The sequence below is a fragment of the Trachypithecus francoisi genome, unplaced genomic scaffold (genome assembly GCF_009764315.1).
Source record: "Trachypithecus francoisi isolate TF-2019V2 unplaced genomic scaffold, Tfra_2.0 Lachesis_group14, whole genome shotgun sequence".
NCBI classification, from domain to species: Eukaryota; Metazoa; Chordata; class Mammalia; order Primates; family Cercopithecidae; genus Trachypithecus; species Trachypithecus francoisi.
Window position 1 is genome coordinate 46,650,644 of NW_022681459.1, and position 24,180 is coordinate 46,674,823.

Consider the following 24,180-nt stretch of genomic DNA (forward strand, 5'->3'; position numbering starts at 1 on the left):
ACCCAAGAAGTACTCCAAGTTCAGCAGAATCTAATTTTGCCCTGGAGGTGACCAGAGCATGGGGTTACCTCTACACTCGCTTAGAGAAGGCCTGGGTTTGAACAGCGAGAAGGGGCCGTGCCCTCTCTGAACGTCTTAGCTACAGACGTGTCTCCACCGGGCCTGGGATGTTCAAAGAAACATGCATCCTCCCGCACAGGCATTTGAGTGTCTCCTGGTAGTTACAGGCGTATATGAAGGTGGCTGAAGAGACTGGCTCACCTGCCTGATGGAAATATGTCTCAGGAACACTGGGCCCTTCAAGGTGGTTTGACAAGCTCCCTTCTGGAATCTCTGGGGTCCTCACTGCTAAGAAAAATTCCTGACAGAACCCCATATTCACCTTGACCTTGGGCCGCTGGGGGAAGCCTGCAGAGGGTTTGACATGCGCACACAGCGCAATGTCAAGGCTGCTGCAGAGGGGTCTGCAGAAGACAGGCCCAGGCTGCCAGAGGATCACAGTCCATCCCGGCACTCAGCAAGGCCAGCACCCTCCTGGAGCCTCTATTTCCTCACCTGTAAGAGGGAGCAGCTGAAATCCTATCCCTAGAGTCACTGTGAAAAGTCACATTTTGGGTTTTTTAATTTATTTTTTTTAGAGACAGTCTTGCCCTGTCATCCAGGCTAGAGCACAATAGTGCAATCACAGCTTACTGCAGCCTCAACCTGCCAGGCTCAAGTGATCCTCCCATCTCAGCCTCTCAAGTAGCCAGACTACAGCCACACGCCACCATGTCCAGCTAATTTTTTAAAAAAACTTTTTGCAGAGATGAGTTCTCATTATATTGCCCAGGCTGGTCTGAAATTCCTGGGCTCAAGCAGTCCTCCCACTTCGGACTTCAAGTCATGATTTTTTGTTTGTTCGTTTGTTTGTTTTATGGAAGCAAAACTCATGGGATGTAAAATTGACCATTTAAAGTGAACAATTAAACCGGGCACGGTGGTTTTGCCTGTAATCCCAGCACTTTGGGAGGCAGAGGTGGGCAGATCATTTGAGGTCATGAATTCGAGACCAGCCTAGCCAACATGGTGAAACCCCATCTCTACTAAATACAAAAAAATTAGCCAGGTGTGGTGGCACACACCTGTAATCTCAGCTACTCAGGAGCTTGAGGGAGGAGAATCGCTTGGACCCAGAAGGCAGAGGTTGCAGTGAGCTGAGATCGCAGCACTGCACTCCAGCCTGGACGACAGAGGCTCTGTCTCAAAAAATAAATAAATAAAAATAAACTAAATAAATCTAAATAAAATTGAACGCTAAATAAAAGTGAATAATTCAGCAGCAATTAGTGCATTCACAATGTTGTACAACCACCACTTCTATCTAGTTCCAAACCTTTTAATCACCTCAAAAGGAAACCCTACACCCATTAAGCAGTCACTCCCCATTCACCCTTCCCCCAGCCCCTGGCAACCAGCAATCCACTTTCTGTCTCTATGGAGATGCCTATTCCAGACACTTCATATAAATGGAACCATATAACTATGTGGCCTTTTGTGGCTGGCTGCTTTCACTTAGCAGAATGTTTCCAAGTTCCATCCATGTTGCAGCATGTCTCAGTATTTCATTCCTTTTTAGGGCTGAATAATACTCCATTGTATGGATATACCACATTCTGTGTACCCACATCAATGGACATTTGGGTAATTTCTATCTTTTTTTTTTTTTTTTGAGACAGAGTCTCGCTCTGTTGTCCAGGCTGGAGTGCAGTGGCGCAATCTTGGCTCACTACAAGCTCTGCCTCCTGGGTTCACGTCACTCTCCTGCCTCAGCCTCCTGAGTAGCTGGGACTACAGGGACCTGCCACCTTGCCTGGCTAATTTTTTTGTATTTTTAGTAGAGACAGGTTTCACCGTGTTAGCCAGGATGGTCTTGAACCACCTTTTGCCTATTGTGAGTAATGCTGCTGTGGACCTGCATGTAAATATCTTTTTTTTTTTTTTTTTGAGCACCTACTATGTGTCTGGCATGGCCCTGGGCACTGAGAACACAACAGAAAAAAAGCTAGAAAGCTAGAAAAAAAGCTCATCCTTCTGAGCCCTGTGTCTGTGTGACACAGCATGCGTGAGGCAGGTGGATTACACGGTGTGCTACCTGCTGGACAGCTTTTCTATCAGTTCTCCTACTCACCTCAACTAATACTGGCTGAATTAATGAGTGAATGAATGAATGAACCAATGTCTCCACTTTATTCATTACTGGATCCCCAGTGCCTGCAGAGGTGTGACACGTGATAGATACTCAACATATGTTTGCAGAATAAATTGGACCTAAAACCCAGTGCCTGGTCCCACAAAGGAGCACAGGGCTTACATTCAGATCCAAATTCAAATCCTAGCAGTGCCACTCACATGCTGGGTGACCTTGACTCAGTCCATCCCCTGCTCCCTGCTCCACATCTGGAAATTGAGGACAGTGCTAGTGCCCCCTCCCCAGGCTACTGTGATGAGATCACCAAGGCTGGGAAATATCAGGGAAGGGGGGTTGCCAGCCTTGGGGCCTCCATAGTTAAGCTTTCCTCCTCCACCCCCACCACCCCATGTCACGTGGCTGGTGGTCATTCCCTCCAGGACAAAAGGCCCGATTTAATCCAGCCCACCATCACCACTGTCGCCACTGGGACACAATGCAGCAGGTTTGTGGCCAACGTCTGCCGATCAGGTTTCATGTAACATCCCTGCCAGGCTGCCCGGACCGGCAGACAAAGGCCTCTTTGTTGCAAATATGTTTTTTAAATCCCTGAAGATATTAGCAGTGCGGGGAAACTCACACTGTGAAACAGTTCAGAAATTGTTTAAGGAACATGTTTCAAACTGGGGGGTGATCATTTAAATGGAATCTGCCCTCCTGCTTTCTTATTGAGAGCAAGATTCGTCAGAGCCAGCTTGGGCCCCGGACCTGGGCAGGGAAGTTTCTGAGGCCAAATAACCCTAACACTCATCATAACAACAATGCCAGCAGCCATTTACGGAGTCCACAAGGCCAGTCGCCAGCCCGCCTATGCCTTTGTGCACGTGACCGCCAAACCTCGGCACTTAGAGAGATTCAGATGGGCAGTCCCATTCTACAGATGGAAAATCTGAGGTTTAGGGAAGTGCTGGCCCAAGTCACAGCTGGCCTTGAACCAGTTTTTTTTTTGTTTTTGTTTTTGTTTTTTTTTTTACAGAGTCTTGCTCTGTCGCCCAGGCTGGAGTGCAGTGGCCTGATCTTGGCTCACTGCAAGCTCCGCCTCCCGGGTTCACGCCATTCTCCTGCCTCAGCCTCCCGAGCAGCTGGGACTACAGGCGCCCGCCACCTCGCCCAGCTAGTTTTTTGTATTTTTAGTAGAGACGGGGTTTCACCGTGGTAGCCAGGATGGTCTCGATCTCCTGGATCTCCTGACATCATGATCCGCCCGCCTCGGCCTCCCAAAGTGCTGGGATTACAGGCGTGAGCCACCGCGCCAGGCCCGAACCAGGTTTTTTGGATCCTCCACACAGTCCCTGTGCCCTCTTCATGCTGTTGATGGCCACAGACATGGAACACGTCCTCACCTCTGAACTCTGTCCCATCAGGCATCCAGGAGGGCATCTGACGGGCACCCAGTCCCCTCACACCCTGTTCCTTCAAGTTCACACAAGAGTGCCTCCTCCAACACATCTCTCCACCTACTTCTCTGTCACCTGGGCTGAGTGCAGTGGTCACGATCATGGCTCACTGCAGCCTCAACGTCCCAGGCTTAACCGATCCTTCCACCTCAGCCTCTTGAGTAGCTGGAACTATAGGCACACACCAATACACCCAGCTAATTTTTGTATTTTTAAAATTTATTATTTTATTTATTTATTTATTTAGAGATGGAGTCTCTCTCTGTCACCTAGGCTGGAGTGCAGTGGCGCAATCTTGGCTCACTGCAACCTCTGCCTCCCAGGTTCAAATGCTTCTCCTGCCTCAGCCTCCTGAATAGCTGGGATTGCAGGCGCCCACCACCACACCTGGCTCATTTTTTTTTGTATTTAAAAAAAAATTTTTTTTTTTTGAGATGGAGTCTCACTCTGTCACCCAGGCTGGACTGCAATGGGGTGGCCTCGGCTCACTGCAACCTCTGCCTCCCGGGTTCAAGTGATTCTCCTGCCTCAGCCTCCCACTCACCTGGGACTACAGGCATGTGCTGCCACATCCGGCTAATTTTTGTATTTTCAGTAGAGACAGGATTTCACTATGTTGGCCAGGCTGGTCTCAATCTCCTGACTTCGCGATCCACCTACCTTGGCCTCCCAAAATGCTGGGATTAGAGGCATGAGCCACTGCACCTGGCCTTTTTTTGTATTTTTTAGTAGGGTTGGGGTTTCACCATGTTGGCCAGGCTGGTCACGAACTCCTGACCTCAGGTGATCCACCCGCCTCCGCCTCCCAGAGTGCTGGGATTACAGGCATGAGACACCGAGCCTGGTCCTAATTTTTGTATTTTTTGTAGAGACAGTTTCACTATGTTGCAGAGGCTGGGCCACCTATTATTCTCACCCTCTCTGAGCAACTCCATTAGTCCCAGACTGTGCCATAAACTTCAGTGTTTAATAAGTAACAGTGACGACTCTTCAGAGCTGTGTGGGGGCCTAACCTGGGCAGGCACTTCCGTACCCCTCAGAACCAGGAAAACACTGTGACAATGAACTCAGGCTCAAGTCAGAAACGCCAGCTCTGTCTTAATTTTCACAGATTGTGACCAAGGGCAAGTTAAAAGTTAATTCAGGTTTATCAATAAGTTAAACTTAGAATTACCTATAAGTCCCAGCAACTCCACTCCTAGGTATAAACCCAAGAGAATTGAAAACAGGTCTTCAAACAAAACTTGAGTACACCTGTTTATATCAGATTATTCATAATAGCCAAAAGGTGGACACCATCTAAATGTCCATCAGCTGATGAATGAATGAAAAAATGTGGTAAATGTATCTGTGCAACAGAATATTTTTCAGCCATGAGAAGGAATGAAGTCTTGATGCATGCTACATCATGGATGAACCTTGACAACATTATGCTAAGTGAAAGAAGCCAGACACAAAAAGTCACTGGTTCTATGATGCTATTTATAATGTCCAGATTAGACACATCCAGAAACACAGAAAGTAAATGAGTGGTTGTCAGGGCCTGGGAGTGGGTTGGGCAGGGGAATAGGTACTGATCGCTTAATGGATATGGAGGGTTTTTTTGGTGTGAAGATGTCCTGGAAATATTTAGAAGTCATGTTTGCATAACACTGTGAATGTACTTAATGCCACTGAATTGTACCATTTAAAATGGTTAAAATGACAGGGCATAGTGGCTCACGCCTGTAATCCCAGAACTTTGGGAGGCTGAGGAGGGCAGCTCACTTGAGGTCAGAAGTTTGAGACCAGCCTGGCCAACACGATAAAACCCCATCTTTACTTAAAAATACAAAAATTAGCCAGGCGTGGTGGTGCACACGCCTGTAGTCTCAGCTACTCTGGAGGCTGAGGCAGGAGGATTGCTTGAACCTGGGAGGTGGAGGTTGCAGTGAGCCGAGATTGTGCCACTGCACTCCAACCTGGGTGACAAAGCAAGACTCTGTCTAAAAAAATACATAAAATAAAATAGTTAAAATGATAATTTTATGTTATGTACAATTTTTTAAAAAGGCATGTCACTCACCTCTCAAGAGGTGGTGTGGGAGCAGGAAAAAAACCATCAGAAGACACAGGTCCCCCAGCTGATCTCTGCACACCATGCTGGGCACCCTCGGGCAGGTCAGCGCACCTCTCTGCACACTATTGTCCTCTGTGTCCTGGGACTATTGCCTTTGGCCCCGCAGACCTCACAGGCTCAGGGAAGGCTCATGTGGGAGACTACAGGGCATGCCATAAAGTGCTACAATGAGGTTGGAATCATGTAAAGGAATAGTACCACCATAAGACAGCATACAGGAATAGAGCATGATGTAGTTTCAGATATTTGTCCCCACTCGAATCTGATGTTGAATTGTAATCCTCAGTGTCGGAGGTGGGGCCTGGTGGGAGGTGTTTGGGTCATAGCGGAGGATCCCTCATGGTGTGGTGCTGTTCTTGTCATAGTGAGTGAGTTCTCTTGAAATCTGGATGCTGTAAAGCATGGCACCTCCCCAACCCCTCTCTCTTGCTCCTGTGCTCATCGTGTGATGGAGGCACAAGCTCCTGCTTGGCCTTCTGCCATGATTGGAAGCTTCCAGAGACCTCCCCAGAAGCAGATGCTGGAGCTATCTATGCTTCCTGTATAGCCTGTATAACTGTGAGATAATTAAACCTATTTTCTTGTAAATTACCTAGTCCTAGGGATTTCTTTTTTTCTTTTTTTCTCTTAGATGAGGTTTCACTCTTTCACCCAGGCTGAAATGTGGTGGCGTCATCTCAGCCCATTGCAACCTCCATCTCCCAGGCTCAGGTGATCCTCCCACCTCAGCCTCCTGAGTAGCTAGGACTACAGGTGTGCACCACCACACCAGCTAATTTTCTGTATTTCTTTGTAGAGACAGGGGTTTGCCATGTTTCCCAGGCTGGTCTCAAACTCCTGGCCTCAAGTGATCTGCCAACCTTGGCCTCCCAAAGTGCTGAGATTACAGGTTTGAGCAACCCCACCCAGCCAGGTATTTCTTTACAGCAATGCAAGAACGGCCTAACTCAGAACCCTTGGGCTCCATTCTGACAGCTAAACATCTCTTCCCCTGGTCAAGCTTCCTCCCTTTTCCAAAGGGCCCTACCCCGCATTGTCTCATAAAATCCCCAGAAAGAAGGCAGGCCAGAGATGAGCAGGGGTTCTTCTCCCAGTGTGACCTGCCAATGTGTCTTCCCTGGCTGGCTTTCCAGAGGATGCTCGCTGGGTATGCACATGGAGGGGCACAGGGAGCCTTCAGATGTCTACTGATGTTGGTGAACCTGGACCTATCTCGTTGCCAATGTGTCTTGATGAAAGAGCAGGAAGCAGCAGGAGGCACACCAGCCTTGGTGCCCCCTGCTGGCACTCTGCTGCGCAGGCCATGTTCTTACCTCTGGGCCTTTGCACATGCTGTTCCCTCTGCCTGGAACTGTCTTCCACTATATTAGTTTCCTATTGCTGCTGTAACAAATTACCACAAACTTTTAAGGCTTAAAACAACACCAATTTATGACTGGACAGTTCCGGAGGTCAGAAGGCAGCCATGGGTCAGACTGGGTTAAAATCGAGGTGCTGAGGCTGCACTCCTTTCCAGAGACTCTAGAGGAGCTTCTGTCCTCTTGCCTCTTCCAGATCCTGGAGGTTACTGCATTCCTTGGCTCCTGGCTTTCTCCTTCCATCTTCAAAGCCAAGCAGCGTTGCCTCTCTCCAGCCATTCTTCCATAGTCACACCTCCCTCTCAGCACAGTCAGGAAAAGCTCTCTGCTTTTAAGGACCTAGATGGTTAGATTGGGCCCACCCAGATAATCTAGGATAATCTCCCCATCTCCAGACTCCTTAACCCTAATCTCATCTGCAGAGTCCCTTTTGCCTTGTAAGGTAACATAGTCACAGATCCCGGGGACGAGGAGGTGGATATCTGTGGGGGTTATTATTCTGTCTACCACAACCACTTCCTCTTACCTTGCCTACTTGTTCAGTGATTCAGTGCATGCATTTTGGGTGCCTACAATGTCTCAATGCTGGGCAACCATGGTGATCAATTTAAATGCAGCCTCTGCCATCATGAACCTTCTAGGCTGGTAGTTCTTGGTGTAATCACCACCTCCAAGAGGCCTTCCCTCACTGCTCCCTTGGATCCCCAAGCTGCTTCATTCCAGCACTGTCACTTTGCAAGGTCTCTGGCCTATCTCCCCAGCCAGACGCCTTAAGGACCAGGAGTGCATCTCATTCACCTCCACATTGTCAGAGGCCTCACCTATCAGCATGAGCATCTGGGACACATTGATTGAATCAGGTGAATGTGGGTTCCACCTCCGCTCCACCGTCTCCAAGCTGTGTGACCCTGGGCAATCCCATTCCCTCTCAGAGCCCAGGCTCGCCGGCTCTACAGTGGGGATACATGGCAGCACCTGGCATCAGAGGTTTTTGTAAGGATTAAATCAGACAAGGTCCCTCATGCATATAGTAGGTGTTCAGCCAAATGGCAGCTGCTTTCTCTCTTTGAACTGCTTCATGGACACAGGCTCTGAGTTAGTGTTTGCAGTTCTTGATCTGGGGCCAACACTGAAATTATCCAAGGCCTCAGATTTCTCCATCAGAGAACGAGGTTATAGCAGCATTCATTACAGGCCCATTGGTAAACGCTGTGTGGCTGCAGGTGCCAGCCTCTCGAACAGAACTCTCCCCACCCCAAAAACACCAAATACTGGCTGGGTGCAGTGGCTCACACCTGTAATATCAGCACTTTGGGAGGCCGAGGCAGGTGGATCATGAGGTCAGGAGATCGAGGCTAGCCTGGCCAACATGGTGAAACCCCATCTCTACTAAAAATACAAAAATTAGCCAGGCGTGGTGGCAGATGCCTGTAGGCGTGGTGGCAGGTATGGTGGGTGCCTGTAGTCCCAGCTACTCGGGAGGCTGAGGCAGAAGAATCTCTTGAACCCGGGAGGCAGAGGTTGCAGTGAGCCAAGATCGTGCCACTACACTCCAGCCTGGGCGACAGAGCGAGACTCCTTTAAAAAAAAAAAAAAAAAAAAACCACAAAATGCCACCTTTTGGAGGACTGGCTAGAAGTATGGAAGCTGGCCAGGTGCTGTGGTTCATGCCTGTAATCCTACTTTGGAAGGTGGGTGGATGGCTTGAGCCCAGGAGTTCAAGAGCAGCATGGACAACATGGTGAAACTCCATCTCTACCAAAAAAAAAAAAAAGCCAGGCATGGTGGCACATGCCTGTAGTCCCAATTACTGAGGAAGCTGAAGTGGGAGGATTGCTTGAACCCAGGAGGTCGAGACTGCAGTGAACCATGATTTCACCACTGCATTCTAGCCTGGGTGACTGAGGGAGACTGAATCTCAAGAAATAAAAAACGTAAAAGAAGTATGGAAGCTGAGTCTGGGCTAGATATTCAGCAAGAAAGCCCCACGAAAGCTGAACATGCATTTATCTGCACACAGTAGGTACTTCATCTGACATCATGCAGTGGTGAAAGTCTATATTTTGGAATCAGGGTGACCTGGATTCAAATTGCTATTCTCCAGTAATCAGTACACTGACCTTGAACAAGAGTCTTCCATTTCTCTGAACTTGATTTTTCTCCTCTGCAAACTGGGGACAATAAGAGGACCCGTTTGTGAGGAATAAGTAAGAGAAAGGAGACAAGTGTCTCACCTGGCCCCTGGCACGTAGTAAGGACAAGATCACGGTGAGCTGTAATGATCATAGGAAAAGGCCCACCGCCATTGAGGAAGCAGCCAGGAGACCGGGCCCCTGGAAGTTACACCAGGCCAGCCTCCAATTTCCCATAATTCGGCGACTCCTACTCGCCTGGTAACTTTGGAAAATATTATCTTAGTGTTTGCGATTCTTGATCTGGGCCCAACACTGAAATTATTACAGACTTTCTTCTCCTTTTTCTTCTTCTTCTTCTTCTCTTTTTTGACAGCTTGAGCAAAAGGAGCTGTTTTTGAACTTCAGGAGGGGAAAAACACACGCGCTCACGCACACGCCCCAAACGGCATCATTTTGCAGGACAGAATGTCCCCTGTGCTCCGGAGCGGGCAGCCCCAGCCCCACTTCAGCATGCCTCACAAACACTTAGTGTCACTGCGGGTTATGTAAGCGTGGTTTGGGCCTGTGAGGTTGGACGTGGCCTTGGGTTTTGAAAGGAGGCAGAGGAGTTTGGGTGAGGAGCCGTTTGGCTCAAAATAAATCCAGGAACTCAGTGCAGAAAAAAAATAAATAAATAAAATCTCCTAGACTCTACTGAAAGGAATATTTAGATGTACAGTCTGGAGTGTCCAGAACTCAGAAAACACAAGCCAGACTGTGGCCAACATGGCCTTCTTGGCCCCATCACGCGCATGGGTGGGGCTGAGAGGTGGTGGAGTGCCACAACGTGACCCCGGCCACGGGACAAGGGCAACATACAGACCACGTCACTGCTGGAAGGAAAACGCCAATCCTTAGTATTTTCAAAACTGGTTTGTCCTTTTGTTCCTGGAGCTCCCTGCGTTTCCGTTGTGGTGCCGGATTTAGTGATTCCTAACGGACGGTGGGGTCAGGGCAGGCAAGCAAGATCTTTGTTTCAGGGAAAAGAAAGAAGGAGATGCAGGGTAACCACCTCATCCTGATTTGCCCGAGACCTTTCCCAGTTTCAAAACTGAAAGTCTCATGTTCAAGGAAACCCCTCTGTCCTGGGCAAATGGGGACAATGAGTTGCCCTGCAAGACGGCATAACCCTAATGACCATCATAATCATGCTGGAGCCCTGACTGAGTGTCCCCCGACAGGCTTATATACATTGTCGCACTTCATTCCCCCAGCTGCCTTTCCAGGTAGGTTTCTCATACCCATTTTACAGACAAATGAGGCTCAGACGAGGAAAACATATGGGGCAGTGGGGGAGAGAGGAAGATGCTCAGGGCTCTTATTAAAATCAGAGATTCGGCCGGGCATGGTGGCTCATACCTGTAATCCCAGCACTTTGGGAGACCGAGGCGAGTGGATAACCTGAGGTCAGGAGTTCAAGACCAGCCTGGCCAACATGGTGAAACCCTGTCTCTGGTAAAACTACAAAAATTAGCCGGGTATGGTGGTGAGCACCTATAATCCCAGCTACTCGAGAGGCTGAGATGGGAGAATCGCTTGAACCCAGGAGGCGGAAGTTGCAGTGAGCCAAGATCATGCCACCACACTCCAGCCTGGGCTAGAGAGTAAGACTCTGTCAAAAAAAAAAAAAAGAAAAGAAAAAAAGAAAAAAGAAAGAAGGAAAGAAAGAAGGAAAGGAAGGAAGGAAGGAAGGAAGGAAGGAAGGAAGGAAGGAAGAAAGAAAGAAAGAAAGAAAATCTGAGATTCCTGGCCCCCACCCCAAAGAATCCAACCCAGTAGTTGGGGGAAATTGCATTTATAACGCACACTCCTGGTAGTTATATGAGCAAGTAATTTCAATGTGCAAAACCCAACCCACCTCCATTGGAAATTACCCTGGAACTGAGCATGGAAGGTGAAGTTCAATGGGGACAGGTATTTGAGCTGAGGGAACAGCATGAGGAAGGGCACAAAGGTGTAGTGACGGGGAGTGTGTAGCTGAATATAATGTCCCTGATGGACAAAGTGGGAAAGGAGGCCGCTATCGACAGATCTAGGGCTTGAACACCAGGCTAAGGAGTTCAGGCTTTATCCTGAGGGGACTAGGGAGCCTTGCACGGCTTTAAACAGTTGTGACTAGGTCAAATTTGTGTTTTGGAAAGATGATTCCAGGTCTTATGCAGCAGTTACGGTGTATACAGGAGTATGAGTGGAGGCAATAGCACAGTCAGGAGCGACAGAAACCCAGCGCAAACTGGCCAACACCAAAATGGAAATTCATTGACTCATATAAATGACTCCATCTTCAGGTATGGCTGGCTTCAAGTGCTCAATTTAGAAACCAGCCTCTCTCCATGTCTTGGCTGTGTTCTGGCTTCTTTCCAGACAGGCCCTCCCTCTGTGATGACAAGATAGTCTCCGGAAGCTCAAGGCTTGCCTCCTGTGGCTTAGCAACCCCACCAGAGAGAAAATCCCTCTTGCCTAGAACTTTCAGCCAAAGTCTTAGAGCTGGCACTTGCTGGATCTGATGGGCCCATCGCCCAGCTAATCACAGTGGTATCTTGTTGGCCAGGTCTGCATCAAGACCCACTCCTAGAGTTAGGGAGTAAGATCAGCCCCATCCCATATCCGCAGTCTGGGACGGGCGAGTGGGTGCTGAGCCCCAAAGGAAAATCTGGATTCTGTCCCCCGGAACCTTGATCATGGACCATGTAGGGGAGACAGTGAAGTGCCCCAGCTTGGGCTGGAACCCAGGGATTATGGATTACTATCACCATCTGCCTGAAGTGGAAAGAGAGTGATGAAGTGAGTGGTAGAAGGACGTACAGCAACCCAAGGGTATCAGGTCTCAAACTTCCTTCAGACAACCACTAAGGCCAGCAGTTCATGATGGGGGCCCCTGCAGGGTGGGATTTCTGCACACTCCCTGGAAACAGACCACAGAAGCTGCTCAGTGATTCTCAGAAACTTAAGAAGTAAATTCCACAGCTGCTATCTCACAAGTCCCATTGCAATCTTTAATAACTGCAATTTTTTTTTTTTTTTTTTGAGACAAGTCTTGCTCTGTCACCCAGGCTGGAGTACAGTGGTGCCATCTCGGCTCACTGCAACATCTGCCTCCCAGGTTCAAGCGTTATCCTGCCTCAGCCTCCCAAGTAACTCGGACTACAGGTGCCCGCCACCATGCCTGGCTAATTTTTGTATTTTCAGTAGAGACAGGGTTTCACCATGTTGGCCAGCCTGGTCTCAAACTCCTGACCTCTGGTGGCCCCCCTGCCTCGGCCTCCCAAAGTGCTAGGATTACAGGTGTGAGCCACTGTGCCCAGCGTGTATATTTTTAAAATGCATTAATTTGTTTTGATTGATTGAATGATTGAATTAGGGTCTCACTCTGTCACCCAGGCTGGAGTACACTGGTGCAATCATGGCTCACGGCAGCCTCAAAGTCCCAAGCTTAAGCACGCTTCCCACCTCAGCCTCCAGAGCAGCTGGAACCACAGGCGGGTGTGACCATGCCTGGCTAATTTTTTATGTTTTTGTTATGTTGCCCAGGCTGGTCTTGAACTCCTGGGCTCAAGCAATCCTCCCACCTCAGCCTCCTGAAGTGATGGGATTACAGGTGTGAGCCACTGCCCTGGCCTTTATATTTAATTGACAAACAAAAATTATATGCGTGTACATACACACACAAGGAATACTATTCAGCATTATAAAAGACAGAAACCCTGTCATTTGTGACCAACATGGATGAACCTAGAGGATATTACGCTAAGTGAATAAGCCAGACACAGAAAGATAAGTACAGCATGATCTCACATATATGTGGAATCTAAAAAAGTCAGACTCACAGAAGCAGAAAGTAGGAGACTGGTTACGAGGGGCTGGAGATGGGGCATAGAACGAGGAAATGTCGATCAAAGAGTACCCAGCAATTAGGCAGGAGGAATAAATTCTGCAGGTAAATATTAAAAGGGGAGAACCCTCAGATAATCTCTGGTCTAAAGTCAGGATTGAACGGAACGATCATATCTCACGCAATGGCCTCTGAATTGCAAGGTCACCCAGGGGAAGACAGAGCCACAGGCTGATGGAGCTGAGGTTCCCTGAAGTATGGGATGCCACGGTCCTTGCCCAGGCACGATTCATCCAGACATGCAGAGCCGTGGCTGCCTGAAGTGCGGTCCTCACAGCATAAGCTGGGGAGTCACCCAGCCCCTAACCCTGCCTGGTACACTGTGAGACCCAACAAATAGTTGTCAGATCAATGGATGGCTGCCCCAATTGTCTTGCACACCTCCGGGCATGGGAGGCTCACTGCCACCCAAGGCAGCCTGCCCCTTTGTTGAACAGCCTGCTGGAAATGCTGCTCTTGACCCCAAATGGCAAAATTACGGAGCAACACGCAGGGAACTCTGGCTTTGGCATTTATCCTCAGGAGAGAATTCAAAAGCAGTAAAAACAAGTCATCATTCTAGTGTTGTCCATCATGGTAGAAATCTAGCAGTGATCTGAACGCCTCACAGACGGCAAAATTCTCTCTCTCTCTCTCTCTCTCTCTCTGTGTATGTGTGTGTGTGTGTGTGTGTGTGAGAGAGAGAGAGAGAGAGAGAGAGAGAGAGAAAGAGAGAAAGAGAGAGAGAGAGAGAGTGTTACTCCGGAGACACCACCACAATGGACAACCTAGCAACCATTAAAAACGTGAACTATGAGAAGCATGTAGAAACATGAGGAATTGCAATCTAACAGAAGGTTAGGAAAAGCAGAATGCACATTGCGCCTGCAGCCACGTAAGCTAAATGTGCACAGACAGGAGGGGTTGGAAATAAGCAGGAAAGGAAATAGTTGTGTGGTCAGAGTGGCTGCACCTTAGGCTGTTTTAAAAAGCTTCTTTACGATTGTATCTCCTCATTTTCTGTGTACCATGATTCCCATTTCAGAGATGAGGAAATCAACGCCCAGAGAACTGAAGCCATTTGCACATAGTGGCTGCTGGAACAAACCTGGCGGTTGACTCTGAGCCATTTTATGATCCTGTTTGCCATCCCCCACCTGGGCCTGCAAGTTCTGCAGCCCGTCTGAGAGATGAAGGCAAAACCCTTGCCCCGAGAGCCTCGTCTTCTCGATGACCATTCCTGTGCCCTCATTTTCTCCACTTGGAGACTTGGTCTCAATTCTCCCCATCACAGACCAAGAAGGAGCCATGGCCAGAGATGCCTCCCCAGTAGACGAGAACTGCCTGGAAACATCCACGCTGCCACAGCCTGACCTTTGCGTGAATCTTGGGAACAAAGACCCCTTGCGCCCACCGGGGCGGCCCTGCCAGGCAAGCCAACAGAGTGATGTGTGGAGCCACCTGGCGTGGCCATCTGCTCTCCAGGATGCTATTAAATCTGACCTGGCAATTATAACTTTGCAATAGGTGACGGCCTCTTAACCACAGTACATCCCTGAGCTCCAGGCTCTGGGCTCTGTGGAGAATTCTAGAGCATCACAGGCCAGGTAAAGAGTCCCTTCTTTGAAGAAAAGTAGAAGACATAACCTATCTGCAAGATAGAGCTGGCTTTGCTGAGCCATGTATTAGGTGAAAAGTAATTGCGGTTTTTGCCATTACTGTCAATGACAAAAACTGCCGTTACTTTTTTTTTTTTTCTTTTTTGAGACGGAGTCTCACTCTTGTTGCCCAGGCTGGAGTGCAATGGCACAATCTTGGCTCATCAAAACCGCTTCCCGGGTTCAAGCAATTCAATTCTCCGGCCTCAGCCTCCTGAGTAGCTGGGATTATAGGCATGCGCCACCACACCCAGTTAATTTTGTAATTTTAGTAGAGACAGGGTTTCTCCATGTTTATCAGGCTGGTCTCGAACTCCCAACCTCAGGTGATCTGCCCGCCTCGGCCTCCCAAAGCGCTGGGATTACAGACATGAGCCACCGTGCCCGGCTATGATTACTTTTGTACCAATCAAACCACAATTACTTTTGCACCAACTAATACCTCCTCTTCCTGACAGCTCGCTAAGGTGCATGTTATTCTCCCTGTTTTACAGATGAGAAGCCTGAGGCTCCATAGGTGGGCAGCATCACTGAGCTTGCAAAAGCCATAGCTGGGCTCTGAACACAGGCTCATCAGGCCCCACAAACCTGCCCCTTTCCTCCAGCCTGGACTAAATGGCTGAAACAAACACAACTGTCTTCCCTCACCCACCCCATCCCACAGTTCTTTGCGTTTGAGCCATACGTTCAGGAGTTTCCTGAAGACACAAGCCTCCTATTCAGACATTCACTCAAAAAGCATTCATTGGGCGTTGATTGTATGTTAGAATCTGCATGCAGAGGTAGGGAAGCTTTCACAAACCAAAAAGCCATGGCCCTTGCCCTCTTGGGGCTCAGGCTAAAGGGAGAGGCAGACTCCGATAAGCACGTGAAGCTGTACAGTTGGAACAACGGGAAGGAAGGTTATGAGATGCCATTAGAATGTCAAGGTTGTGGAGGGCTTCCAGGCAGGAGAAATAGCATGTGCAAAGGCCCTGTGGTAGGAACAAAATAGGCCAGTGTGGCAGGAGTATAGTGAGTGAGTGTTGGGGATAAAATACATTTTGATTAACTCCTCATACCAGTGGTTCCAACATTGCTGCGTGCCCACTGCACACTGCCTCTGAGCCTCTTGTACATAACCTAAATCCTTACAGGGCTTTCACGGTGAGGATATTTGCCCCCACTTCCTATTTTACAGTTGAAAGACAATGGAAACTCAGACAGACACTGAAAGTTCCTGAACCCGGCAACTGACTCGGAGCCTGCACATTCAGCCTCCGTGGTGAAGGTTTACCATGTGTCCTGTTCTGTATGAAGCACTTACACATCTTACTGCAACGAGTCCTTTCAGCAACCTGTGATGTGGAGACTCTTGCACAGACAAGAAAAGTGAGGCTCAGAAGGAGATGCGACCCACAGAGCCCGGAAGCCGCGGGGCTGGAATCTAAACCCAGGTAGGTCTGACTCCAAGCAAGCCAGCGCTGTTTCCCCAGGACCACAGATGCAGCAGCTTCGAGGTGTCTAATGGGGCCTCGCAGAAGCCAGCCCCACTCTGTGCACAGACATGAGTGATGAATTCACCCGTGGTTCCTCGTCTGGCCACTGACCTGCAGCCTCGGCAGACCCCCAGGCTTAACAACCTCCAGCCACAGAACTAAGAACTGTCCCGGTGACTGGGGGCATCTTTCTGTGAGTCGTCTGAGGGCCTGGCCCCCTCTTCATCCTGTAGGTCCCCTTTATCATCAGCCGATCCTTTGACACCCGCCACTACCTTGGCTGGCACCATCAGTTGAACTCCAGTTCACCACTGCCTCAATCTGGGTTCCCCCAAAAGAAGACCCTCAGGCAAGGAACTCGGGGTGAGCCCTTTGCCAGATAATTCCAGGAGTAGGGTCAGGAGTGGGGAAGTGAGGGAGGAGGAAACCAGCGAAGGATGCATTAGGGAGTGGCTGACCACTGTGGGAAGCGGGTGCAGTCCTTCTGGGGACCTCTGGGAGACTGTGCACACTACGATACAGCTGCCCCAGCAGAGGGACGAGGGAGCTGGGGTATTTACCCACCAGTGACCATCCTCTCTGGGGGTGGGGTTGGGGGTGTTAACTCTCCAGCCCTTCTAGCCAGCCTGTCCAGTCACCTGGGCAAGAGCACAGGGACTATCTCTCTGCAGATGACCTGCAGGGAGCCGAGACATGTGAGTGGGGCATTGATTAGGGGACGTTCATCCGTCCTTCCAGTCTGCCAGGCAGTAAACATTTCTACAGCTTCCATCCTGTGCCTGGCAGTGCTACCATCTGAAAAGAGGCAGCCTGGAAGGGCAGAACAATCAAATGCCTACTATGCATGAGGCACCACGCTGAGTACTTAAACACGTAATCTTTTCAAACTACACGTACATGTATAAGTGTCAACACCACCTCACGGGGCCATGTGTGGTGGCTCACGCCTATAATATCAACACTTTGGAGGCTGAGGTGGGAGGATCACTTGAGCCCAGGAATTTGAGACCAGCCTTGGCAACACAATAAGACTACAAACAATCAACAAAACTACCTGAACATGGTGGTGTGTGCCTGTGGTCCCAGCCACTCGGGAGGCTGAGGTGGGAGGATCACTTGACCCCACGAGGTTGAGGCTACCGTGAGCTGTGATCACACCACTACACTCCAGCCTGAGCCAGACCCTGTCTCAAAAAGACAAAAACAAAAGCAAACACTTTAGCATATTTTTTGCGTTCCCTACATACTGACTGTGACCAGTATGAGTATGTGAATCAACCTTGGAACCCTGGTTTTGCCATCCATAAAATGAAGCCCTGTCTCCTAGGGTTGATGAGAGGATTACATTGTAAAGTTCACAGACACAGTGCCTAACACAGAGTAAGCACTCCATAATTCGTAGCGATTCTTCTCTTTTTCTCTTCTTATCATCATAGTTCACCAAATCGAAGACACCATCAGTTGTAAACCACATCACAATTTCAGAGATGTTACAATGAGGGAAGAGATGCACTCTTAGAATTGATGGGATATAGTCTTGTCCCCATTTTCCAGATTAAGGCGTTACTGAGGCTTGGTGCAGGAATAGCACTGGCCTGTTTTCCCGTCCCTGGGACAAGACCCTCACTAGGTCACCCTGGTGTCAGGTTCAGGCAGATTTTGCTGTTCATGTTAAGCTACAGCAGGAGAATCAACACTTTTCAAGTGGTGGATTAATTTCTTTCAGTGCTGTGTCAGAGAGAACCAGAAGTCTGGAGCAATTATGCTGATGGGACCCACACCCACCCAACACCCTCGTCTCGGCCTCCACCAAGATGACTCAGCCCAAATTATCCCCCTAATTGTCTCAACCTGTGTGGACTCCAGCTGGGGCCCTCCTTCCCCCAAACCCGCATGACTGGATCCTCGAGGGCTGCAGATAGGCACAGCGCTCCCCTCTCTGTGAAATGGAATGTTGCTTTCCAGGCCCTTCCACCATTGCTCATCAACTCAGTTTCCACTTCCCTCCCACTTCAGCCCACACTCCTCTGCACACAGGCCTGGTTGTTGATGGTCTTTATGAAAGCTTCTGGGCCAGGCATGTACTTTGGGAGGCCAAGGTGAGAGATTGCTTGAGTCTGGGAGTTTGGAGACCAGCCTGGGCAACATAGTGAGGCCCCATGTCTTTAAAATAATAATAATACATTATTTATTATTACAATTTTTTTTTTTTTTTGAGACAGAGTCTCATTCTGTTGCCAGGCTGGAGTGCTGTGGTGTGATCTTGGCTCACTGCAACTTCCGACTCCCTGGTTCAAGCGATTCTCCTGCCTCAGACTCCTGAGTAGCTGGGATTACAGGCACGTGCCACCATGCCTGTCTAATTTTTGTATTTTTAGTAGAAATGGAGCTTCACTATGTTGGCCAGAATGGTCTCTATCTCCTGACCTCGGCCTCCCAAAGTGCTGGGATTATAGGCGTGAGCCACTGCGCCTGGCCAATAAATTAATTTTAAATTTTAAATTAATTTTTAAAAAATTTAAAAGTAGCCGGCAGGGTTGTATATGCCTGTGGTCCCAGGCACTTGGGAGGCTGAAGTGGGAGGACTGCTTGAGCCCATGAGGTTGAGGCTGCAGTGAGCCGTGACTGCACTGCTGCACTCATCCTGGGTTACAGAGTGAGATCCTGTCTCAAAAAAAAAAAAAAGAAAGAAAGAGAGAAAGAAAGAAAGAGAGAAAGAGAAGAAAGAAAGAAAAAGAAAGAAAAGAAAGAAAGAAGAAAGAAAGAAGAAAGAAGAAAGAAAGAAAGAAAGAGAGAAAGAAAGAAAGAAAGAAAGAAAGAAAGAAAGAAAGAAAGAAAGAAAGAAAGAAAGAAAGAAGAAAGAAGAAGAAGAAAGGAGGGAGGGAGGGAGGGAGGGATCCAGGGAGGGAAAGAAAGAGGAAGGAAGGAAGGAAGGAAGGAAGGAAGGAAGGAAGGAAGGAAGGAAGAGAGGGAGGGAGGGAGGGAGGGAAGGACGGAGGGAGAGAAAAAAAGAGAGAAAGAGAAGAAAGAAAGAAAGTAAGTTTCTTCTCTGAATAGACCTCCCTTTGGAGATCCCTGTTCCTTCACGGCTGACCCTGCCTTACCCTGTTGCTAGGCCTGGGGGAAGGGAGTATTGAATTTTAAGTCCCTTGAGGGGAGGAACTATCTTGCACTGCCATCTGGATCCCACCCAGCAGAGGTCATGGCACGGAGATGATGTTCAAGGTAAGTGGGGTTGGATGGAGAGAAGGAAAAAAAAAAGAACCAAAGAAGTTTGATCATGGAAGAACAAAGGAGGCCTCTGAGGAAGGAGCGGGTGTGCTAAGGCTGAATCAGCCTCCCTTAGCAAGAACAAGAAGACATAACAGCAAAAACAAGCAGACATAGTGATGTTCCACACAAACCAAAGAACACACAGGATCTCCAGGCAGACAGGAGAATGCACTCAGGAGTAGACTTTTATATTCAAGATTCAGAAGAGAATTTTTTGTTGGCTAAGAAAGCTCTCCTAGGATATTGATTTTATGAATGCAGAAGTCCCATGAATTGGACAGAGGCAGATTGGGAGTCATGGGCCCCTGGCCCAGGCTGTGTTCATTGCAGGCTGGGAGACACTGGGAAACTTACTCACTTATTTTAATTGGCAGGCACACAGGAATGAATTGATTCCCTCAAGGACACTTGTCTGTGAGAGGCTCAATATCATCATTGGTCTAGACAGTCACTCAAACTCAGTCAATTCCCCTCCTCACAGCCACAGACATGGGCCATCCTGTATTTAACATAGTTTTGTTCTTCCAGGCTATCTACCACCCGTTTATGTACACACATGTATATATCCAAGAACAACAAAGAGCACTGCTGTGGGTAAATGGTTTTTAAAATGAACAAAAATAATATTACCAACTGTGGCTCCTCTGCAAATTTCTTTTCTTGGTCAATATTAATTTTTAAGATTCATCCTTACTGGTAAATGTGGTAATAACTCACTCCTTTTCATTGCTGTATAATAATCCATTTTACAAATATCCCTTTTAAAAAAAAGTTTAAGAGATAGGTTCTTGCTTTGTTGCCCAGGCTGGAGTGTAGTGGCACAATCATAGCTCACTATAACCTCGAACTCTTGGGCTCAAGTGATCCTCCCACTTCAGCCTCCCAAGTAGGGGGGACTACAGATGCACTACCATACCTGGCAATTTTTTTTTTTAGTTTTTATAGAGATGGGGGTCTCACTCTGTTGCCGAGGCTGGTCTCAAACTCCTGGCCTCAAGCGATCCCCCTGCCTTGGCCTCCCAAAGTGCTGAGATTACAGACGTGAGCCCCTGTGCCCACCCAGTATCCCTTATTATATCTATCCATTTCCCCACAGATGAACATCTAAGTTGCTCCCAACCCTGACCCACTAGACACTTCACTTCCTCCTTTCATGGTCTCATCTATAAAAATGAGATGCCACAGGTGACGGAATTCCAAGTTACCACAGGCTGGCTGCTTCAAATGCAGACTTCACCCCCAGGAAGTTCACAGTTCAGTTGGGAAGCCACGGTTTGTACCGTGAAAGAAATCTCACTCCATGACTGAATTGGGTGGTAACTGGCATCTTCATCCTCATCTCTGTTGTTGGCCTCTAAACCCTTGCTACCCTGAGAAGGCTTTGCACAGTGCCTGGCACTCCTGGAAGACTGAGTGAGGCCAGTAGGTGGTGTGGCATGGGTGAGACAGGGAGGAGTGGGGTGCAGCTCTGCCAATTGCATCGATTGCATCGGGGGGGCCCTGCCTGGTGCATCCATAGCAGTCCAGCCTGGGCAGCTTCCTGTTCCAGCCCGGCAGGATGCACCTCATGTCACACAGCGGGAATCCTCTTGCAGTTATTTACATTGCCTGCAAAATCCAGGAAATCATCCCTGAATATGTGATCCAATGTCTTCAGATTAAATCCTTTCAGCAGGATTCTCTTTCCACAGTATTCTCCTGTGATCCAGACCACAGAGCCCGCCTGACGGTGGATCTGGACTTGACGTTACTGGGAACAAGAAAGAAATCGTGTTGCGAAAGCTCGGAATCAGATCTCCGGCCCAGTGGAAACACTGCCATATGCTTAATTGTGCTCCAATTACACAGAATGCTTCAGAATCACTGCTCTGGGGTGGAGAGACGCTAATGGCCATCATTACATTTGGACAACCCTGTTCAGCTTTATGTGATCTTTGCAACTACTGTGTGGTTCACTGAGAGTTGCTGGCCTATTTTAACATGGGAGAGACGGTGGAGTTCCTCATTTGCAAAAGCTGACTGAGCATCTAGGATGGACCAAGCTTGGTTCCAGGTACTGAGGACAGTGCAAACTAGGCTCTCATGGAACTTCTAGTCCAGTGGGGAAACAAGCCACACACACAAACACACATACACACACACACACACACACTGCCCGTAGAGATAAGTGCCATGAATAATTAAGAGTTATGAGAAATGGGAGCAGGGCCTAAACAGTGGTCCAGGAAGGCTCCCTGTAGAGGAGACATTTGGGAACCTATGTGAGGTAAGGGAGGGAGCTGTGTGGAGGAGATGTGGTGGAACAGCATTCCAGACAGCAGGAACAGTCATTGCAAAGGCTAAGGGGACCTGCTTGGTGTGCTGGACAGCCAATGTGGCTGGAGTGGGGAGAGGGACTGGAAGATGGGGAGAGGATGACACTGTAAAGGCCACAGTAAGGAATCTGCACTTCACTATGAGTTGCATGGGACAGCTTTGAGCAGAGGAGGATGTGACTTGTTTGATACTTAAAAAAATCTCCCCCACTTTTATTTGAGACAAGGTCTTGCTCTGTTGCCCAGGCTGAAGTGCAGTTGTGTAATGATAGCTCACTACAGCCTCAAACTCCTGGGCTCAAGGAATCCTCCTACCTCAGCCTCCCAAGTAGCTGGAACCACAGGCACATGTGACTGTGCCTGGCTAATTTTTAAATTTTTTGTAGAGATGGGGTCTCACTTTGTTGCCCAGGCTGGTCTTGAGCTCCTGGGCTCAAGCGATCCTCCCACCTCGGCCTCCCAATGGTGGCATGAGCCACCACGCCTGGCTGGAAGAATCTCTGTGGTTCCTCTGTGGGAGGGGAGGGGGCCAGTTAGAAAGCTCTTGAGCAACAATCCAGGAAGGGAGGATGGCAGCTGGACAGGGTCAGGCTGGAAGCAACAGAAGCGATGAGAAGAGAAGAGTCAGACCCTGGGTAGATTCTGAAGACAGAGACAACAGGATCCACTGATGCATCCAGTGTGGGCATGAGAGGCGCATCTGACCCAGTCAGGGTGCAGGAAGTTGAGCCAGGTCTCCAGCTCACCGGTGCCCAGGGCTCTCTGCCAAGCCTGTCACTGGACCTTTAGTGCATGCATTTGAACAAGTATGATGACTGCCACTAAATCCAGTGGGTTCGATCCCTTGTTAAGGGGTCACTTGGCTTCTTTTCCATTTGCAGGCTCTATTCCTCGCCTCCATTCTCTCTTGCCAACAAAAGGATCTTGGGCAGGGTGTGGGTCTAGAGCCCTGGGTCAACTGCAGTGTTTCATGGATAAAGCCCGTTCAAATAATCCTGTATGTTTGCACCCACTTTGAAGCCTCACCTCAAGAGGAGGGTCTTTTCATCTTCACTGCACAGACTGGAACAGAGGTGGCAAAATCTGCTGCTCAAGGCAACAGGACAACTTGGAGTGATGGGGAGATAGTCAGCACCTGGGTGAGCCCTGCATTAAGTTGAGGAGTGAAGGATCATGGTACCAGGATCCTGCTGGACCCAGACACTGGTTCCCACTCCCTCCCCATGGCTTGGCCTATTTCCCAGTTCCCACTGCCCGGCCTGGAGACCTCACACCTGAGTCCACCTTCATGCACAGCTGTACTGGAGGAGCTTCAAACTTTAAACATTCGAAAACAATCAGGGATGCTGAACTTCATGAATCAGGTATAAGGGGTTCAGCTTCTTATTTGTTCTGCCAACAGAAGCTCCCATGACGATTAAGGAAGAGAGGGCAATTCCATCTCAGAACAGTCACAGTTCTAGTCCATTCTGTCTTCGAATCTCTTAGATCTAATTTCTTAACTCTTCCATCTTGAAACTTTCAAGGTTTTCGGTCCTTTGAAAAAATAGCCCATATCAGATGCCCACCCTACTAGAATTTCCGTGATCTCATTTCTAATGGAGTCCGCCCCAGAACTTTGGAAAAGTGTGTGGCAGAGTTGTGTGTCCTGTTCTCTACCATGAATATCTGCTTGTATCCAATTATTCCTCCAGTCAATCTTTTCTGAGTGGCGACTGCAAGCCAGGCACAGGGCTGGGAACTAAGAACAGAAAAGGGACCTGGGCAGAGGGAGACAAACACTGTAAGCACATGATAATGGGGCTGTGTACTAAAATCATAAGAATGTCCTCTAAGCCCACTGTGTGCCAGACACTGGAGAGAGACAGCATGGATCCTGCAAGCACCTGTGGCTGACGGCTTTTAGAATCACCATCAGAATTACACATGAAAACAAATTAAAATGCAGGTCTTTAGGCCTGAGTCCTCAGAAGTTCTTGTTCCACTGGTCTGGATCAGTAGGTGGGCCCAGCTAGGGTAACCCATTGTCCCAGTTTGCCCCCAATCTAAGGGGTTCTACAGGATGTGGGGCTTTCAGTGCTAAGACCAGGACAGTCCTGGGCAAAATGTGGTGGTTGATGCCCCCTAGACCCAAGAGTCTCTATTTTTAACACACTCCCCAGTTGATTCAGACACACGGAATCTGCAGGGCCAGGTCAGGACAGAGAGGAAGCCCTGAGTCCTCATCTTCCCTGGGACAGACTCTGAAATCCAGAGGAGTTTCTGCAGGCAAGGTTGGCTGGCAAAGGATGGGTAATCCAGGCAGAG